We start from the raw sequence: 23,568 nt of genomic DNA, 5'->3' as shown, positions 1-23,568 counted from the left end.
TCACAAAAACATCATCCCACCGCCTCCGCCTAAATCTTTCCCATGTTGCTCCTGAGTGGACAAGCAATGTTTATTACTGTCAAACAAGGCAGGGACAAGGTTTAGGATCCCCCTGTAGACACGGTCTGAAGACCAAACCACTGTTTTCACATCCATTCCCAATGTATACACGCTGTAAACCCACGCTGGTATCAGACAGAAACCTTTGTTAACACTTGTTTATAGGTGGTTTCTCTTGATTAAATAGCTGGTCAAAATATTGATCGTTACACATTTTGGACATTGTCTGCATGTATACAGGACACAGGACAGCAACCTTGAAAATGGAGGCGAGGATAGGATTCTCTCTCTGGATGGAAGAGAGAAACGGGAACAGGCCCTATCTAATACTGTATGTGCCCAAAGAATTATGCCTCCAAATACACACACACACACGTACGCACACCACACACGCACGCACGCACGCACGCACGCACGCACGCACGCACGCACGCACGCACGCACGCACACGCACACACGCACACACGCACACACGCACACACGCACACACACACACACACACACACACACACACACACACACACACAGGCCTCTGTGTTCGACTCCTCTGTTCAGTTTGAGGGGCATTAGCTGATCGTTCATTATTAGCTCCCGTCTGTCAAATGAAACAATGAATGAACTGCTCAGAATTGATGACTATATAGAAGTGCATATGAGCAAAAAGCCTTCCATTTAGTGCCCTACCTCTCTGTACAAGAGGTGACAGCCATGATGGATATGACACTATACACCAGATTTATCTTGGAAATTGAATAATTACCCAGTGGATGCATGGCTGGTGGTCTGCATTTATACTGATAGCTAACAGGACACCCGCCCACCCACCCACGCTACGCATAAAAGGGAGATGGGGGGTCAGATGGTGTGACGATGGTGATGGTTAAATCCCAAAGGCCTTATAGCAGTGCATTGGAAATCTTCACTAACTATGGGAGAAAAGATTTTCCTGGTTCAAGGTTAAGACACTAGTCTAATGTTATGCAAAGTGGCACTCTGACTATGTCACCTCCATCGGGGATAAAGAAGCTCATAGCAAGGTGACCCCAGAGCACCTAATGGTGACTAATACGCCTGTAGAGAGAAGCCAGGGGTTACCAGGTGCCAGGCCATTTACACCCAGACCAACACGAGTTCACATCATGGATCAATAGGGGACATTACACATCCCTCCACCTTTCTTCTTTGTCCCATTCCTTCAAAATCTAGCGAGGAATCACATCCTGGTAATGTAGAAATAATGTTGATGTTCTAATCGACTCCCTAGGTTTTACATAGTGAAGTCGATACATCAACGTAGAGCCATGTAAATGCTCCACTGTTTCAATAGAATGATTTTCCATTACAAGTTATCAGTTGAGTTGTTCTGCTCTGTCTGGAAACAGAACAAACAGCTCTGCTATGCACTGAGCCTTTATAATTGACTGTGTGTTTCCCAGACATCAAAACAATCAGAATGTGTCGGCTTTGGGCCGCTCTGTCTCTCTCTCTTCATCATATCAGCCTAACTTCGGATCGGCTTTGTTTTCTCTCTCTTCTCTTCCTCCCTCTCCCTCTCTCTCCTCAGGGATGAAGCAATCCTTCAGTGGTGTCATGGAGGGTGTTTTGTAAAACACAAAGGAGAATAATCTCCTCTCTCAGAGGTATATTTTATTTTACAGGTATCAGTCATCCTGCTGTCAATCCTGCCCAACAGATTTCACACGCCACTGCCACCTCTGCTCTGCAGTCGCACCTCACACTCACACACATATACACACACACACTCTGCATCTCACCTCCACTTCCTGATTGCATTTATATATACACCCGCCAGTCTGTTCCACAGTGGACTGACTGCATCCAATTCCACAGCAACTCAAACATTTCATGCAAGTACATGCACAGGCCATCAGAGGAAGGAAACCATCAACTAATAAACAGTAGGAAGCCATTTGAGGACGGTGGGACTGTGGGATTGTGGTTGTTGTTCCAGCTCGCAAGACTACAGATCCACTCACATATCTGTAAGCAATTATTAGTTACTGTGTTGTGATGTGAAGCAGCACTGTGGATGAACTCACTCCACTACAGTGACGAAACAAGAGAGAGAGTGAGAGGTACAAGAAAGTCAGAGGTACAACACTGAGTAGTGCAAACAGTATTTATGAAAATGTTTTACCTTTATTTAACTAGGCAAGTCAGTTAAGAACAAATTCTTATTTTCAATGACAGCCTAGGAACAGTGGGTTAACTGCCTTGTTCAGAGGCAGAACAACAGACTTTTACCTTGTCAGCTCAGGGATTTGATCTTGCAACCTTTCGGTTACTAGTCCAACAGTCTAACCACTAGATACCCTGCCGCCCCAGTATGAGTGTAATCACACTTCAATGAAAGCCACTCCATGGTTAAACTAATTTCAGTCATTAGCTTCACTAATTCTTCATACATTTATGTGTTACCATTCGACCGGCCGTTGTTGAAAGATACATGAAAAAGCACAAATCCACCTTGCCTCCGGGAGACATGTCTAACAGATAGTACCCAACCAAATGATAGTCTGAAGACTGATGGAGAGAGGTTTCAACCACACGCCTGAACTGAACCCATCTGCCTGGTTGATGATGATTCCCATTCATTCCTGTTCTAGTGATACGGGTGCTGTGTCAGTGTCTTTGATCAGCTGGATGGAGACAATAGTAGCTGTCCCCAGCCTGTGGTACTGGGTTTACCTGCTGCTAAGCCAGGTATCACAGCCTGCTGGGGGGACGACATAGCACCTTAAAGCAGCTTTAGCTCACCTCCCTCTGGATCTTCATTCAGCTGACATGATTCATGTGGGACGTGGATGGAGAGAGTCCCTACTGTGGAGGAACGTCGTCTTTCATGTCTCTGAGGAGTGTTTATGAGGATATGGAGATGTGAGGACGGTGGTGCGTGCGGGTGTTCCGTTCCTTAAAGCACTGATACTGAAACGACCTCAGGCTGGGTTAAGGCTTGATCCCTTCTCTGACGAGGAGGAGAAATCTACCTCTGGATGAATCCCCTTGTAGTACAGTTAATTCCCATAAGAACATGGCGCGTGAGGAAGCCTCATCTTGGTAAAAGAAAGGAATATGAGAGCAGATTAATATTATGAACAGTAATATTCCTGGCAGCAGCATCTGCATGCACCAGGGATTACAGGGCTCCCGGGTGATTACCGGCGGGGGAAGAGGGGTTACAAGTCCACACAACTTTTCATCTTCGTCCAGGGCACAGAGCGCGCACACACACACACACACACGCACGCACGCACGCACGCACGCACGCACGCACGCACGCACGCACGCACGCACGCACACACACACACACACACACACACACACACACACACACACACACACACACACACACACACACACACACACACACACACACACAGAGACACACACACACACACACACACACACACACACACACACACACACACACACACACACACACACACACACACACACACACACACACACAGCAAGAGGAGCATACACACACATCATATGCTCAGTATAGCAATGACATGACGTACTTCCGTTACTGGATCACAGTACAGAAATAGTCTTGACACAAGGTGGACCACAGTAGATACACTGTGTATCTACTGTCAGCTGATTGCATGTTCTAGCGTTGTCACGCCCTGGCCTTAGTTATCTTTATTTTCTGTAATATTTTGGTTAGGTCAGGGTGTGACAGGGGGGATGTTTGTGTTTTTGTCTTGTCTTGGGTGGTTGTAGTGTCTAGGGGGTTTTGTTAGAGTGTATGGGTTTGTGTTGAGTGTAGGTGTCTAGGTATGTCTATGGTTGCCTGAATGGTTCTCAATCAGAGACAGCTGTCATTCATTGTCTCTGATTGGGAGCCATATTTAAGGCAGCCATAGGCATTGGGCTGTTGTGGGTAATTGTCTATGTTTAACGTTTGTAGCTTGTGTATGCACTTACGTTTGTAGCTTCACGGTCGTTTGTTGTTTTGTAAAAGTGTTCGTTTTTTTTCATGTTTCGTCTTCTCTAAATAAAAGAAGATGTATTTCTCTCACGCTGCGCCTTGGTCCACTCTTCCTCATCAAGACGATCGTGACAGAATTACCCACCATACCAGGACCAAGCAGCGTGAATCAAGGCAGCAGCAGCGAACGCACGATTATAGGAATTGGGAGGAAATTCTGGACAGCGGAGGACCCTGGGCACAACCGGGAGAATATCGCCGCCCCAAAGCTGCGCTGGAGGCAGCGAAAGCAGAGAGGCAGCGGTATGAGGAGGCAGCACGGAAGCAGGAGAAGGATCTGGGTTATACAACCTGGGAGGAGATCGACAGGTGGGCGATCGACCCAAGGAGAGTGCCGGAGCCCGCCTGGGATTCGATGGAGCAATGTGCGGAGGGATACCGGCGAATGGAGGCAGAACGACGAAGCGGTAGGAAGCCCAAAAATTTCTTGGGGGGGGGGGCTAAAGGGTAGTGTGGCGAAGTCAGTTAGGAGACCTGCGCCAACTTCCTGATCTTACCGTGGAGAGCGAGAGTACGGGCAGACACCGTGTTATGCGGTAGAGCGCACGGTGTCTCCTGTACGTGTGCATAGCCCGGTTCGGTACATTCCAGCTCCACGTATCGGCCGGGCTAGATTGAGCATTGAGCCAGGTGCCATGAAGCCGGCTCAACGCGTCTGGTCTCCAGTGCGTCTCCTCGGGCCGGCATACATGGCACCAGCCTTACGCATGGTGTCCCCGGTTCGCCAACACAGCCCAGTGCGGGAAATTCCACCTCCCCGCACTGGTCGGGCTACGGGGAGCATACAACCAGGTAAGGTTGGGCAGGCTCAGTGCTCAAGGGAGCCAGTACGCCTGCATGGTCCGGTATATCCGGCGCCACCTCCCCGCCCCAGCCCAGTACCACCAGTTCCGGCACCACGCACCAAGCCTCCTGTGCGTCTCCAGAGCCCTGTTCCTCCTCCACGCACTAGCCCTTTGGTGCGTGTCTCCAGCCCGGTACCACCAGTTCCGGTACCACGCACCAAGCCTCCTGTGCGTCCTGTTGCTGCTCCCCGCACTAGCCTTGAGGTGCGTGTCCTTAGCCCGGTACCTCCAGTTCCGGTACCACGCACCAGGCCTACTGTGCGCCTCAGCCGGCCAGAGTCTGCCGTCTGCCCAGTGCCGCCTGCACTGTCCGTCTGTCCCGAGCCGTCAGAGCTGCCCGTCTGTCCCGAGCCGTCAGAGCTGCCCGTCTGTCCCGAGCCGTCAGAGCTGCCCGTCTGTCCCGAGCCGTCAGAGCTGCCCGTCTGTCCCGAGCCGTCAGAGCTGCCCGTCTGTCCCGAGCCGTCAGAGCTGCCCGTCTGTCCCGAGCAGCCAGAGCCGTCCGCCAGACAGGAGCAGCCAGAGCCGTCCGCCAGACAGGAGCAGCCAGAGCCGTCCGCCAGACAGGAGCAGCCAGAGCCGTCCGCCAGACAGGAGCAGCCAGAGCCGTCCGCCAGACAGGAGCAGGCAGAGCCGTCCGCCAGACAGGATCAGCCAGAGCCGTCCGCCAGACAGGATCAGCCAGAGCCGCCAGTCAGCCAGGATCTGCCAGAGCCGCCAGTCAGCCAGGATCTGCCAGAGCCGCCAGTCAGCCAGGATCTGCCAGAGCCGCCAGTCAGCCAGGATCTGCCAGAGCCGCCAATCAGCCAGGATCTGCCAGAGCCGCCAGTCAGCCAGGATCTGCCAGAGCCACCAAAGCGGGTATTAACTATGGTAGAGTGGGGGCCACGTCCCGCACCCGAGCCGCCGCCGTAGGAAGGCCCACCCGGACCCTCCAACAAGCGTTGTTATATGTTCCCATGATGAATAGGCCTAAAGTTGTTAGAGCACATTTTGTATGGATAGCAGACCTCATTAGCAGTAAATAAATAATGCAGTGTGTGAGCTTGAAAAGCATCCAACAATAATCTACTAACGACATTAAAATACTATGTTTACATTCAGCACATTAATTTATATATTGTTTCTGTATTTTCCTGTAAGTGTGAGCACAGAAACTTTCAAAGGTACAAGGGTTAGCAAAGCCAAACTCCCATAGGACAGAGTGAGTGGAGCCCCTCAGGGCTGTGTGTCCGGCCCACTGATAATGTGGCGATATCAGGTTCCAGTGAGGCTGAGGCCTGTGTGTTGTGTGAGGGGCCTGCCAGGGCCAGTCTGAGCCTCAGTTCTCTGTAAGCTCTCTTTATCCCCCCTGCCATCGGGCAGGCAGACGCCTGCCACGCGTGCAAAGCAAGCCCAGGAAATCGCAGCCAGGAGATGTCTTACGACCGATAGGACTCAGCAATTTCCTTGGCACCTTTTGCGTGAGGAATAACACACAAGTCTAGTCTGTGACCAATAAGCAGGCCTAATGAAGGCCAGGCAGGGGCAGACTAGGGGGCGACGCGGGGCTCAAACAGGCCTCTCATGTCTAGCTGCTGGCTGTAGTGTGAAAGAAAAGAAACAACACTGTTTCCATTTAGAGACTAAAGCCAAGAATCACAGGGTAGACATATTTGCTGGGAGAAAAACAGTGGGACGTTTCCCGTCTTTAGACTCAACTGTTGGCTTTGTAGTATGCCGCGGGGTCCCTGGATTTTGGACCAGAGGAAGGAAGGAGAGGGGGTGCAGGGCGACACTGCTGTGCTCCCCCATGTGGCGTCTAAACGTGTGTCTGCACCTGCATCAAAGAAACATCTGATAGAAGGGGTACCAATCTACCAGCAGATCTCTCCTCAGCTGCCAGCTGACTGCTTCCGATACTCACCCACCAGTCATCAATTAGGAACCTGACGGCCACCATCCATCCATCCATCCACACACACACACACACACACACACACACACACACACACACACACACACACACACACACACACACACACACACACACACACACACACACACACACACACACACACACACACACACACACACACACACACACTACCCGACTGACGGGCCTAGCGTGTGGAAAATACACACCTTTACTGAAGCTGGAAATCTGATATAGAATGCTATACACTGGGGCCCACTCACAGAGCTATAGCGGGAATAGACTTTCTACTTTGACATGTACAGTACTACTTTGACATGTTAGACCTACACTCAGCTACTTTTTTGTAGATATGAAAACATATTGCAACAAAGTGTGACTGTTATAAGAATCAATGATTGATTACAGGATATATTGCAAAGAGAAAAACACATTTGTTAGTTAATATTTGAAAAAACAGAAGAGGAGAGGCTTTACAATCATGCAGAAGCAGTTGGAAATGAATATGTTTCTCATTCTGCATACATTTCCAAAGGTAGCAATGAAGTGCAGTAATGTTCCATGAGAGGAACTCACATGAATAAAAATCATTCCGCTCTTTCATTTTTCTTTTCTAATTCAACCAGTCTTAACGCACGACACATTCCCCCACAAAGGCACTAAACGCTCTGTTGAAGAATGTGATTGGAAGGCGGGCGGGCGGGTCATTGGTGTAATGGTCGCCTAGGTGATTATACCCCACAAATTGCTCTTTGCTATTAGAATAAGATTTCATGCAGATGGTGACAATGTGCTCCGTCTCTGAAATTAAAGGGCAGCAGTAATCTTCGCTCCCCTCTCCTAAATATAATTTAAAGCGTTGTAGCGAGGAAACATCCCAATTCATAATCCCTGAAATATATCATTATTGGGATAATGCGAGTGGATGAATTACTTTGCATACACTAGCCGTCTGGAAGGCTGACCCTGGCTGGCAACAATTCCATACGACACTTCTCCAGAGCCATATGAATTCATTTTCATTTTCCTGCAATGGCTGTCCTAATCAGCATGCCTTATTGTGACAGAGAGTTCATTGTTGCTGTTCAGATTGCCTGGGCGCTATAGGAGCCTATGGGTGCTGTTCAAATCGCTGGGCCTGGGTGCTACAGGAGCCTATGGGTGCTGTTCAGATCGCTGGGCCTGGGAGTTAGGGGAGCCTATGGGTGCTGTTCAGATTGCTGGGCCTGGGAGTTAAAGGAGCCTATGGGTGCTGTTCAGATGGCTGGGCCTGTGAGTTAAAGGAGCCTATGGGTGCTGTTCAGATCGCTGGGCCTGTGAGTTAGAGGAGCCTATGGGTGCTGTTCAGATCGCTGGGCCTGGGAGTTAGAGGAGCCTATGGGTGCTGTTCAGATCGCTGGGCCTGGGAGTTAGAGGAGCCTATGGGTGCTGTTCAGATCGCTGGGCCTGGGAGTTAGAGGAGCCTATGGGTGCTGTTCAGATCGCTGGGCCTGGGAGTTAGAGAAGCCTATGGGTGCTGTTCAGATCGCTGGGCCTGGGAGTTAGAGAAGCCTATGGGTGCTGTTCAGATCGCTGGGCCTGGGAGTTAGAACTTTCCTGTAATGCAGGAAATGTCAAACGTGTATTTGTGGTTTATAAAGGCTTCTGAAGTTTGTAAATTACACTTTAAAATTTCAAACTTGATTTTCCCTCATGAAAAAATGTATCAACCCCTACAAAAAATGTCCATGAAATATAATCCACAAAATAATTCATATTTCCTGTTGCTGCAGGATTATTTTCCTGCTATAGCAAACTGGCTCAAATGAAGACCCAACATGGGTACTTTACTGTATGTTGTAACACATCAGACAGAAAATAGGGTATGAGTAAAGGTTGACAGGATGAGGAACTGGGGGATTATAGTCTGCATAGCATCCCATCTGTAACCCAAACCAAACATAACGTCAAAATAATCATCTGCCTGTATCTAAATCCTCACTCATAACCTAATTGTGACAGGAACATGCGACCCATGGGGCCAGAGAATCACTGCTTTACGGAGACTGACATCTATGGGTTCCAGGCAGTTTCACAGGACTTTTAAAACACAGATGGGAACTGCAGATAGGTGACATAAATGCATAAACAGGCCTGGTGCCGTAAATCAATACAGGCTTCTATTTGCATCACTTTGATCATGTTAAGGCAGAAGCAGGAGATTAAGAAACACAAGCTCTGCCTGACAGGCCGATCGTTTACATTAACATTAACACCAGTAGTAATCTGTCTGTACCTCCATCTACACGTCCTGTCTAACACTAGGGGAGATGCCTTAGGGAAGACCAGACAAGTGTAGAACATCAGTGAATTGCAGAGTGCAAATGTACTGTAAGAATGCGGACATACAGTAACAAACATACTGTACCTGCAGTTAGTGTTGTTTGCTGTTAGGTGAGTGTGCACATTGTGCACAACCTGTGTCAAGTAAACCTCAAATCATACATAACCTGACCTGACCAATTTCATCATCTAGTCATCTTGAGTAGTACTATTATCAAAAAGGTTACACATTTAACCAGAGAAAAGAGATCAGAATTAATACTTCCATTTCCTGGGAAAATCAGGGTATTGTAGAATTTGGGTCAACAGAGGCAATGTAGAATGGTGACCTCTGCACTTTCCTCTCTCAAACCCAATAGGCCTCAATATCCCCCCTCTCCCACCTCTCTCAGACCCCTCCTCACCCCCTGCCTTCCCCATTCTCACCCCCTCCCTGTAATCCTTTCAAGGATTGGTCCTCTTAAATGATTAAGCACTCTGATCTGAGGAGACAGACTGCAATTTCATACGTCAGTGATATTCACAATGCTGTAGGAAATTTCAGGGCATATTGTCCACCCCCACCCATTCACCGTTGTTCAAAACACACACTACATACACACACGACATACACACACACAAACATAAACACACACATACAAACATAAACACACACCGTAATCACCAAAGCGGGTCGAACTCTGTTGTTGGTGTGGGAAATCACTGTCCCTGATATATTACAGAGCTATAAAAAATGATGTGTAGGATTACGTCCTGATACCAGCTCTTATTTACTCCTATTGGTATAATAAAAACACCTGCCTCCAGTCCTGACCCAATAGGATCAGAGGATTCATCTTAGTAAGACTAAATACATACAGATGGTCCGACAGGAGAAATTAGAAAAATATGCAATATGAATACATTTGCCTTGCGTAATATGAAATATGATTAATCTATGGTAGAGATTACAGCCTGATGTATTGGTGTACTTAGCAAAGAGACAAAGTTAATTTCTTTATAGGCCAAATGTTCCTGCCAAGACCTGGGAATAATAATGATTCTTCTGGGAATTTCATATAAATTACAGTTAGGCCGTCTATCCGGGTTGCATATTAATGCTGCTGGGGTTAGCACAGAGCACTGATTCATTCCCTGTCACATTCCCATATTAAAGATAAAATGCACTCTGTCATGTGCCTTTAGTTATTTTACATAGAAATAAAATGTCCATACCCTAACTAAGAAACATGCACTGAAAACTAGAGGATAACAAACCTACTACACAAACTTAATACACAAACCCACTACACAAACCTACTACACAAACCCACTACACAAACCTACTACACAAACCCAATACACAAACCTACTACACAAACCCACTACACAAACCTAATACACAAAAATAACACAAAAGCATAATACACAACATATCTTTATTATATAGATATAGAGAGTTCATTCAAGACATCCTTATATTTGGGTATCTCAACACCAGTGGAGGCTGCTGAGGGGAGGACGGCTCATAATAATGGCTGGAACGGAGCAAGTGGAATGGCATCAAGCCATGTGTTTGATGTATCTGATTCCATTCCACGAATTCCGCTCCAGCCATTACCACGAGCCCGTCCTCCCCAATTAATGTGCCACCAACCTCCTGTGCTCAACACAAGGCTCTGATCCCAGTGCCTTACAATCCCTCAAACACACAAACCTGTCACCCATCAGACATAACTTCTGCTGTTACCTGGAGAGAGAGAGAGGTGATACAGTAATCTAGAGCAACACCACCTCAGCTCCCCAATGGCCTGTGGGCCTCCACTTCCTGACACAGGTCTTTTCCAATATCCTGTAAACTAACATCCCTGGCGGGCCTGCGGAGAAAGGAGAGAGAGGTGGCGTGCCATCCGGTGCTTAGTTAGAGAGGGGGTCTACGGGCCACAGACAGGCCTATATACAACAGGACCCAGATCCTAGATCACAGGCTGCAGAAATGGGAGGAGGCATGGGCTTCCATGACCAGAACACTGGCTCATACATGGAACCACCTCTGGGCCGCCGCCTGCTAACACGCATCACAACACAATGCTGTTTTCATAACCTACCATGCAGGCCAGGGTAGAGTCTCCGTGGTAACAACATACAGTAGCATGCCTCTGCAGTCTGAAGAGCTGCATGATGAGTAATAGTGTCTTCATATCTGGATCAACAAAGCCACTAGTTTAAGGCTACGTGACTAAAAGTGAATCAGTGATATAAGGCTCCTGAGTGGCGCAGTTGTCTAAGGCACTGCATCTCAGTGCAAGAGGTATCACTGCAGTGCCTGGTTTGAATCCAGGCTGCATCACATCTGGCTGTGATTGGGAGTCCCATAGGGTGGTGCACAATTGGCCCAGTGTCATCCGGGGTAGGCCGTCATAGTAAATAGGAATTTGTTCTTAACTTACTTGCCTAGTAAAATAAAATAAAAATATTATACTGTGTGTCATGGAAATTACAACCAGGTACACTCAAAGTCATCATTCTTTATTACTATCAGCGAGCTGGAGAGATTCCAACCAACTCAATATACCATAGTACACATGTCAATCAGGAGCTCTGCTGTGGCAGTCCCAGCAGTTGTCTTATACTGTATACGGCAATACACAGACACGTTATATTTGCATGATTTAGCATAATTAATTCATCATTACTGTTTTGTTTCATTCATGTGACCGACCAATACTGGTTCATAACATGTGACAGACCAATTCCTCACAAGGCTTCTTCTCTCTAAGCCGAGACCTTGAAACGGAGATATCTTTGGTTCTCAAAACAAAGGTCTGGGCGTACTGCCAAATTGCAGCTACTGATAGTGAGGATTCGTTCAGTCAGTCACTTGCATGAACATAGAAAATGGTTATTAGAAAAGCACATGAATAGAACACAGAAATTAGTTATTAGAAAAGCACAAACATTAAAAATGTCCCGCACAGGCGACTTCTTTACCAGTGTGTGATTCTGAGAGAGACCTGAAAACAGTTGCACAATGACTGGGGTGTGTGGACAGTGTGGGCCAAAGAGTGATACTGATATAGCCAGTCTGATGTGTTTCTGTTTCTTGGGAAGGCTATAAAGGTTACATACATGGTGGAAAAGCAACGGTAATCCAACTCCCCTGGACTAGGGTAACACGGGGTCAAAGTGAAATAAATAAGTGACAGGTTTATTGAATCATGCTTCCTCACTTTCAGAGGTGATACTCTGGGTGTTATTGACAGGGAATAGGAAACTCACTTCTGTCTGGAATTTGTGACAAAGGGTACGAAACCATAACAATGCCATATTGAGCTTTAAAGCTATTACGTTTTTCCAGGAAGCAGGGCCAATAAGGTGACTGAGGGAGATTTGTATGAACCAGTTCGGGTTGTGAGAGAGATTTAAGTTTAAAATATTATTTTTTTTAACATGTCAAAACTCATATTGAGGCCAGCTGTTGAAATGTGCTGTTTGATGTAAAGCGGGTAGATACACATCAAATCAAATCAAATTCCATCTACTCTGTATGCAAGCCCAAAGCAGATTAAACCTGCTTACCTGGGTGTATTACACATTCTCTGAATTAAGAGCCGAGCCTGAGGGACAAGCTGCTGGAGACCTCACAGTAGACTAGATAGAGGCAGACAGGCTATACTCAATGATGAGGTCATCTCAGCCACTAAGCACACACAGACACACACAGTGTCACACACATCACAATCACAGTACAATCACAATCACAGCACAATCACACACACACACACACACACACACACACACACACACACACACACACACACACACACACACACACACACACACACACACACACACACACACACACACACACACACAGTGTCACACACACACGTCACACTCCCATACACAAAAAACAACACATTATTAAGACGACAGACTAAGGTTGGAATACATTAGTGCCAGCCAGGTGATGATACGAGCCCCCTGGAAAGAAGGAGAGAATGGAGAATGGATTAGAGAGACGCTCCACCACCTCATGTTCAAAGAGGGATTTGTGTTCTCCTAGCCTGTGCCTAGGCATCTACTCTCCCTCTCCCCAGAGACAAGGTAATGGGGCCTGGGAACATGTCCTTCTAAAGTGCCTATACATACCCTCCATTAAGAGTCAGTCATCAGGTAGTTACTATTCTACCATAATTTTCTTTTTCTCATGAGATTTACTACAGGTCAAACCTAACAACTGGAGCGCATTTACTAAAATAAGGAATCTCACATGTGTTCTTCTATCACAAAGCACTTATGAAATATGTAAATCTTTCGAAGAAGGAAGGAAGCTAAGTTACTAGCATGAGATCAGAAATAGGACTCTGGAAAATACATTATAGCTCTTTAAAACAAAATGTGATATGCTCTTTAAATCATACACAGGCCACGGGTAAAGAAATTAAGACCATTGATTGACTACATGTAATTTCTACTCATCATGCTAATTTCCTTAACAAACAGTAATCACTAGAAACACAATTTTCCCTGTCCCCACCTGACATGTACAAACAGCATCAGGAGCTAATCTGCAGCAGAGCTCTTAGAACTGTCAGACTGTCAGACAGAATGCTTTCACTCACTTACATCATATTTCATTCACATCCCTCACCAGCGGTGCAGGTACATCCAAACCTGAACATGACTTATCAAGGCTATTCATTTTCTTCTGTGACGGCCGAATCAGAACAACCACTGAAAAATTAATCCCCTACTGTCAGCCTGCCAGCTTGTGCATAGCAAGCAGGGGAGTGAGGCTTTCCATTCCATAAATACCACTTTGAATATTTTACAATTACTAAAAGCAATTCAAGGTAACCATTCATATTTAATTTCCATGTCCGGGTACGGGTACGTACCTCTCTGGGATATCTTTTGAGAGTAATTTGTCTTAGACGTGAAAAAGGCATCAATTTTTGAATTTCTCTAAAACATATACATACAGGCCCAACGGTGCCATCATTGCCTAGTGGTGCTGATTCTTTTACAAACTGATTGTTTAGCTGTCTTGTATTGAGATGACAAAATTATATATGTACCACTTCACATTAAAAACTCTGATGCCTAATCTAAATCCCTGTTGTCTGACAGTCATGGAGGTTAAGGAAGAAAACAAATAATTGAGAGAGAAAGACAGAGAATAAAGCCCAAAGACTAGGTTCTGATGCCTTGTGTATTTGCGAGGCCCCACCACAGAGTGGAGCAGCAGGAGCATGAGGATCTCCGCCTTGTAGTGACGCAGGGCCGTGGTCGGCCCCATGTCCTATAAACACAATACAAATCATTTACATGCTGCACTCATCAAAGCCACCTCTTCCTCCCTCATCTCCATAAAGATTCACTGCTGATCTGAGCTCCAATTGCATTTCGGAGCGCCGCCACCGCTGCTAACCTTTGCAACTGCCCAAAATGTTATACATTTTTTAAATACAGCTGTTGACCTATTATTGAGATGGAGAGGAGCCACGGGAGACGAGATGCAAGTCTCTTCCTCTCAGCGCTATAATGGAATGTGTTAATGCATCAGTGTTTACACGGCAACACTAAAAGAGAAACAGAATGGAGGGGAAAAGCATTAAATAAAACAATTCTGTTCATGTTGCTCTCTGGGCCGGGCTCTCAGATTTCACATACAACACGTCAGTCAGTCAAAACTCAGCGAGTAAAGCTGTGATTCATTGCATTTCAACTAACTTTGGTAGTTTGCAAGCATCCAAGAGGAGCAGACCTAGGTTCAAATACTATTTGAAATATTTCAAATACGTGAAATATTAATAAAAGTGTATTATATAAAAGTGCCAGATGAGAAGGGTTTACACTTTTGGGACTGTTCTATTGGTTAATTACGACAGGCAAGTTCTACCAAGTACATATAAGGGATTTTAAATGTTTTTAAATAGTACTTGAACCCAGGTGTGGAGAGAAGCAGTGACACAACATGCAACAATAATGACCCAGTAGTGCTGAAGTGTCTTAGTGCGCTTATAAATAAAATATGTCCAAGATAATGGATGTATGTTCTATAATTCATCATCACAATATGTGTCATACTATTCACTAACACAGTGCTTAGCCAAATTAAAATAAATTAATTGGTCAGGGGGAAGATGTTGGGTTTTGTTTACTCAGCAACCATTGCTTAATCATTTCAAACAACCAATCCTACCAGACTTATTATCAACCTCTCTGCGTCAGTCTTAATTGCTCTCAACATAACTACTACAATTCCATTCCACCACATCGACTCGAATACTAAGGCATGCAAGGAGGGACATGGCTTTCCCAGTCCCAGTCTGTTTCACTCAAAGCTGTGTGTGCCACTCCATCCTCCTAAGTTCTACTACTACTAGAAACTCTCTACAACTTTGAGTGAGAGGGGAGGGTGGAAGTGTATGTAGAGGAACTGTGACTTTTACCATGTTGGACGTTTAGAAGAGGTTTGGTGATTCATCAGAGGCTTCTAAGAAGAGCCAGAGGGTGTGTGTGTGTGTGTGTGTGTGTGTGTGTGTGTGTGTGTGTGTGTGTGTGTGTGTGTGTGTGTGTGTGTGTGTGTGTGTGTGTCTTCTGTTGGACTGGGGTCAATCAGTAGTACTGGAGCAGACCAAGGACCGCTGGAGAGGCTTGATACAGTAGAAGAAACTCTTCATGTCCAGTCTGTCCAGTCTGTCCCATTCCCATCCCTTGTCACATCCAGTGATTTATATACAGTGCCTTGCAAGAGTATTCACTCCCCTTGGCATTTTTCCTATTTTGTTGCATTACAACCTGTAATTTAAATAGATTCTTATTTGGATTTCATGTAATGGACATACACAAAATAGTCCAAATTGGTGAAGTGAAATTAAAAAACGTACTTGTTTCAAAAAATTCTAAAAAATGTAAAACGGAAAAGTGGTACGTGCATATGTATTCACCCCCTTTGCTATGAAGCCCTAAATAAGATTGGGTACAACCAATTACCTTCAGAAGTCACATAATTAGTTAAATAAAGTCCATCTGTGTGCAATCTAAGTGTCACATGATCTCAGTACCTGTTCTGAAAGGCCCCAGAGTCTGCAACACCACTAAGCAAGCGGCACCATGAAGACCAAGGAGCTCTCCAAACAGGTCAGGGACAAAGTTGTGGAGAAGTACAGATCAGGGTTGGGTTATAAAAAAAAATCAGAAACTTTGAACATCCCACGGAGCACCATTAAATCTATTATTATAAAATGGAAAAAATATGGCACCACAACAAACATGCCAAGAGAGGCCGCCCTCACCGACCAGGCAAGGGGGGCATTAATCAGAGGCAAAAAAGAGACCAAAGATAACCCTGAAGGAGCTGCAAAGCGCCATAGCGGAGCCTGGAGTATCTGTCCACAGGACCACTTTAAGCCGTATACTCCACAGAGCTGGGCTTTACGGAAGAGTGGCCAGAAAAAAAGCCATTGCTTAAGTTCTCCAAAAGGCATGTGGGAGACTCCCCAAACATATGGAAGAAGGTACTCTGGTCAGATGAGACTAAAATTGAGCTTTTTGGCCATCAAGGAAAACGCTATGTCTGGCGCAGACTCAACACCTCTCATCACCCCAGGAACAACATCCCCACAGTGAAGCATGGTGGTGGCAGCATTATGCTGTGGGGATGTTTTTCACCGGCAGGGACTGGAAAACTGGTCAGAATTTAAGGAATGATGCATGGTGCTAAATACAGGGAAATTCTTGAGGGAATCCTGTTTCAGTCTTCCAGAGATTTGAGACTGGGACGGAGGTTCACCTTCCAGCAGGACAATGACCCTAAGCATACTGCTAAAGCTACACTCGAGTGGTTTAAGGGGAAACATTTAAATGTCTTGGAATGACCTAGTCAAAGCCCAGACCTCAATCCAATTGAGAATCTGTGGTATGAATTAAAGATTGCTGTACAACAGCAGAACCCATCCAACTTGAAGGAGCTGGAGCAGTTTTGCCTTGAAGAATGGGCAAAAATCCCAGTGGCTAGATGTGCCAAGCTTATAGAGACATACCCCAAGAGACTTGCAGCTGTAATTGCTGCAAAAGGTGGCTCTGCAAAGTATTGACTTTGGGGGGTGAATAGTTATGCACGCTCAAGTTTTCAGTTTTTTTGTATCATTTCTTGTTTGTTTCACAAGAAAAAATATTTTGCATCTTCAAAGTGGTAGGCATGTTGTGTAAATCAAATGATACAACCCCCGAAAAACTATTTTAATTCCAGGTTGTAATGCAACAAAATAGGAAAAATGCAAAGGGAGTGAATACTTTCGCAAGCCACTGTATATACTAGATGATTGACAGAGGGGTGGTGTTTTGAAGCCACCGCGCCTCCATCTTGACACTCCCCCACCATTTTACACACATTTATGAATATTTACATTTGTTTTTTATTCTATTACAAACACCTTCATGCACACTTTAAAAATATATATATACAGTGGGGCAAAAAAGTATTTAGTCAGCCACCAATTGTGCAAGTTCTCCCACTTAAAAAGATGAGAGAGGCCTGTAATTTTCATCATAGGTACACTTCAACTATGACAGACAAAATGAGAAAAAAAAATCCAGAAAATCACATTGTAGGATTTTTAATGAATTTATTTACAAATTATGGTGGAAAATAAGTATTTGGTCAATAACAAAAGTTTATCTCAATACTTTGTTATATACCCTTTGTTGGCAATGACAGAGGTCAAACGTTTTCTGTAAGTCTTCACAAGGTTTTCACACACTGTTGCTGGTATTTTGGCCCATTCCTCCATGCAGATCTCATCTAGAGCAGTGATGTTTTGGGGCTGTTGCTGGGCAACACGGACTTTCAACTCCGTCCAAAGATTTTCTATGGGGTTGAGATCTGGAGACTGGCTAGGCCACTCCAGGACCTTGAAATGCTTCTTACGAAGCCACTCCTTCGTTGCCCGGGCGGTGTGTTTGGGATCATTGTCATGCTGAAAGACCCAGCCACGTTTCATCTTCAATGCCCTTGCTGATGGAAAGATGTTTTCACTCAAAATGTCACGATACATGGCCCCATTCATTCTTTCCTTTACACGGATCAGTCGTCCTGGTCCCTTTGCAGAAAAACAGCCCCAACGCATGATGTTTCCACCCCCATGCTTCACAGTAGGTATGGTGTTCTTTGGATGCAACTCAGCATTCTTTGTCCTCCAAACACGACGAGTTGAGTTTTTACCAAAAAGTTATATTTTGGTTTCATCTGACCATATGACATTCTCCCAATCTTCTTCTGGATCATCCAAATGCTCTCTAGCAAACTTCAGACGGGCCTGGACATGTACTGGCTTAAGCAGGGGGACACGTCTGGCACTGCAGGATTTGAGTCCCTGGCGGCGTAGTGTGTTGCTGATGGTAGGCTTTGTTACTTTGGTCCCAGCTCTCTGCAGGTCATTCACTAGGTCCCCCCGTGTGGTTCTGGGATTTTTGCTCACCGTTCTTGTGATCATTTTGACCCCACGGGGTGAGATCTTGCGTGGAGCCCCAGATCGAGGGAGATTATCAGTGGTCTTGTATGTCTTCCATTTCCTAATAATTGCTCCCACAGTTGATTTCTTCAAACCAAGCTGCTTACCTATTGCAGATTCAGTCTTCCCAGCCTGGTGCAGGTCTACAATTTTGTTTCTGGTGTCCTTTGACAGCTCTTTGGTCTTGGCCATAGTGGAGTTTGGAGTGTGACTGTTTGAGGTTGTGGACAGGTGTCTTTTATACTGATAACAAGTTCAAACAGGTGCCATTAATACAGGTAACGAGTGGAGGACAGAGGAGCCTCTTAAAGAAGAAGTTACAGGTCTGTGAGAGCCAGAAATCTTGCCTGTTTGTAGGTGACCAAATACTTATTTTCCACCATAATTTGTAAATAAATTCATTAAAAATCCTACAATGTGATTTTCTGGACTTTTTTTCCTCATTTTGTCTGTCATAGTTGAAGTGTACCTATGATGAAAATTACAGGCCTCTCTCATCTTTTTAAGTGGGAGAACTTGCACAATTGGTGGCTGACTAAATACTTTTTTGCCCCACTGTATATATAATTACATGCTCTTACTTAAATTCCATTTTTTTGAATGTTCTAATGTTAATGTCACTACTACAACAACAAAAATACTTAAATACATGTCATCTTGTACTTGAAACATTTAATTGAAATACTGTAGAATTCCATTCAGTCCTAGACAGCTCCTTCTGGGCTTCAAAGTCTCTCATTGGCCAATACATAGCATTAGCATTCCAGGGTTTATAAACATCATTGGTCACATCCTCATCCACAACAGGGCCACTGGGCACATTTGAGAAAGGTACCAATGGTATATTAATGACATGGGTATGTGTGGCATAAAACTAGATTACAGAGTACTGGTGGTAGCCTGATCACCGATGACGATGAGACAGCCTATTGGGAGGAGGTCAGAGACCTGGCAGTGTGGTGCCAGGGAAACAATCTCTCACTCAACGTGAGCAAAAAAAAGGGGATGTTAGTGGACTACGGGAAAAGGCGGGCCGAACACGCCCCAATTTAAGTCAACAGGGCTGTAGTGGAGCGGGTCGAGAGTTTCAAGTTCCTTGGTGTCCAGATCACCAACAAACTATCATGGTCCAAACACACCAAGAAAGTTGTGAAGAGGGCACGACAATGCCTTTTCCCCCTCAAGAGACTGAAAAGATTTGGCATGAGTCCCCAGATCCTAAAAAAGTTATACAGCTGCACAATCGAGAGTATCCTGACTGGTTATATCACTGCCTGGTATGGCGACTGCTCTGCATTCGACCGTAAGGCGATTCAGAGGGTAGTGCATACAGCCGGGTACATCACTGGGGCCAAGCTTCTTGCCATCCAGGACCTATATACTAGGCAGTGTCAGAGGAAGGCCCAAAAAATTGTTGAAGTCCCCAGTCACCTAAGTCATAGACTGTTCTCTCTGCTACCGCACGGCAAGCTGTACCGAAACACCAAGTCTAGGTCCAAAAGGCTTCTTAGAAGCTTCACACACAAGCCATAAAATTGCTGAACAATAAATCACATGGCCACCCAGACTATTTACATTGACACTCCCCTTTGTTTTTACACTGCTCCTACTCGCTGTTTATTATCTATGCATGGTCACTTTACCCCTACCTACTTGTACACTGCTCCTACTCGCTGTTTATTATCTATGCATGGTCACTTTACCCCTACCTACTTGTACAATTTACCTTGACTAAGCTGTAACCCTGTATATAGCCTTGTTATTGTTATTTTATTTACTTACTTTTCATTTTATGTTGTACTTTAGGTTTTTTAGTAAATATTTTCTTAACTCTATTTCTTGAACTGCATTGTTGGTTAATGGCTTGTAAGTAAGCATTTGTATTTGGCGCATGTGACAAATACAATTTGATTTGATTTGAGTAAACTAGAGTAAGTATATTGCACACAAACCGAACATCTTCCCTATAAAAAAAAATCTCTGCTAGCCATTAAATCAAATATATGTGGGATGTTTATGATTATGTTTAGGCCCTGTGCTATGTATGAAGTTATATACTGTAAATGATAGAAGTACTATACGGCATATTCTATTACAATCAGGTTTGTTTCCCTTTAAAAGTCAACCATCAAGACGACATAAAATACAAAGGAGGGGATCAACACATGCAGACATTTGCAATCAAAACAACAAGAACACACACACACACACACACACACACACACACACACACACACACACACACACACACACACACACACACACACACACACACACACACACACACACACACACACGGAGGAGCGAGAACTTGAGAGTCGCTGCCTTCAATCTAAAGGAGCTGTGGCAGCAAACAAACAGAGAATAAAAGAAACAATTTACATGCAAATCAAAGTTTATCATCTCAATCTCTTTATGCCCGTATCCCCTGCAAATTTGCATTCATATGCACAAAGGCATTCACTTAGCTGTTACCCAAGTTTACACGCCTCAGCATTTTCTATTTGGAAAAGGCAGGGTGCATGTACATTTAATGGGCATCCCTCTCTATTTGTCAGAGCTGTGAGAGATCTGTGAGTGAGTGAGTGTGTGTGTGTGTGTGTGTGTGTGTGTGTGTGTGTGTGTGTGTGTGTGTGTGTGTGTGTGTGTGTGTGTGTGTGTGTGTGTGTGTGTGTGTGTGTGTGCACCTGCGTCCATGCGTGCGTGCGTGCGTGTGTCCCACTCCCTGCGTGTCAGTCTGCGCAGATGGCTGCATGTATCAGTGCATGAAATGAAGCCCTGCTCTGCAGTGACAGGCCCAGGATATTGTAGGCAAATGTATGTTACATTTACTCTGCTTCAGCCACAAACAGGCCTATGCTGTGAAAAATTAACTGTACTCTTGGCTAAAAGCACAGGAAATTGGTTTGTGAGATAAGCCACAGAAATCCTATTTGCTAGCTACAGTATATCCGTCTGTCTGTCTGTCAGATCTCTGGGTAAAGTCCTTTGGCTTCCTCTATTAAGGAGTCAGTCCACAGTCATACTGTCAGGGGTAATCCACGGTGATAGGAGAAACAAAGAGATGTCAAATGGAGTTAGGATATCTCTTAGAGATCCTGAGCCTATGTGATGCGGCTGGCCTAGCGTTGCTCTATGTGAGCTACTGATGAGAAAGAGATGCATGGCTTTGTTCAGCCACTAGAGGGAAATGATAGAAATCCACAACCCTTTAATGATGAAGCTGCCTCACCACAATCCTTTACATCAAGCTGCCTCATCAAACAGGACAGGCTCCTGCTACTATGAGCTGCTCTGGCTCGTGGAAGGCTACTTACTATATATCTGTTCTAGAGTATAACAACAGCTCATGGATATGATGTTAAAGGGACTACATTCAGCTTGATGATAAGGGCCAAGTAAGCCTGCCATTGGTTCAATACAGCACAATGTACAGTAGCATACTGTATGGAAACAGAGGTAGCAAACATGAGTCAAGAAACACCTATGTCTTTAAACAAAACACATTTTCTAAGTGAGATAATGACAGCAAGCCAAAGTCTATGTTGCCTTGTGTGATGCCCAATTAAATAGTTCCCCATGATTTTCCTGACTGCACTTCTTTCAGTACATAATGTATTTACACAGCATGACCACCAGGTGTCAGCCTTTCACCTCATATTGCATCACACAGAGTTTAGAGATGGAGCATAATCTGGCCCAGACTGAGACGACCTCCATGTAAGCAATGTTGTAATGAGTTACATTTTATGACTTTCTTTGGTGGTTACCTTGGTCTACTACAATTTAAATAAATACAATAAATTAAGTAAAGTCCTAATGAAAGGAAAAGATCAAAGCAAAAGCTGCTCAATGTCTGTTGTTGAGCCATTCGACACGTTCAACAAACCGCCATTATGTTGTATAGGCTGCTATACTCTACCATCCCTGTCATACTGAGCAGCCTATGAACATAGGCCTATTATTGGGCCAATGGGTCATGGTCCCATCTTCATTAGAATCCGACTGAAATTGGGTTTTTGGGTCAGATTGCGATTTTTGGGAGGACAAAATTTACCGATACCGATATATCTGCCAATTACAGCAGGAAATTAAAAAGTGACATTGTTCCACACTGAGTTCTCTTAAATTGCCATCCAAAAGCGCAATTGTCCAAGAAATTAGTTTAAAATGTTGATTTCTTACACAGTGACAATAATGACACATCATGAGAATGGCCACAAGTGTTCAGATAAGCATGAGACTAACATTACTAACATTACATCAATAGCTGGTGATTGATGTAGCCTAGTCCATGAGAGCAACATTACTGTTCTTATCATGATTTGAGGCTATACATAATTTTTTAGTTAACATAAAATTAAAAAATAAATAGTATTTTAGGTTATGGTAAGATACAGTATTAGTAGGCGGTCTAAGCTTGCTAAGGTACATTCTTAGAAAAAGGGTTCTTCAGCTGACCCATAGGAGAACCCATTTTGGTTCCATGTAGAACTCTCTCTGGAAAGAGTTTTACATGGAACTCAAAAGGGTTGTACCTGGAACCAAAAAGGGTTCTTCAAAGGGTCCTCCTATGGGGACAGCCGAATAACTCTTTTAGGTTCAAGATAGCAGCTTTTTTTCTATGAATGAAGTAGTAAGCCACACCTAGCCCTAGGATAATAAATGTACTGTTCCTTGCAGCAACCGGTGTCAGGGAAACATTTTTGCTAACGCCTTTTGTAGGCATTTTGCTAACATAATCAGAAACGTCTTAAGAGGGGCGCTGCTCACCTTGTAGCCAGGACAGAACAGGTGAACTCTCAACTTCAGGGCCTGGTTAGAGAGCACCTTTGCTGAACTCATGTTCCTACTTTTTCAGTGGTTTTAACATTTTGTTAAACTTAACTATTTCTAGCGATATTAGGCTAC

The sequence above is a fragment of the Salvelinus namaycush genome, chromosome 30 (genome assembly GCF_016432855.1).
Source record: "Salvelinus namaycush isolate Seneca chromosome 30, SaNama_1.0, whole genome shotgun sequence".
Lineage (NCBI taxonomy): Eukaryota > Metazoa > Chordata > Actinopteri > Salmoniformes > Salmonidae > Salvelinus > Salvelinus namaycush.
Note: the sequence above shows the minus strand (reverse complement) of the source record.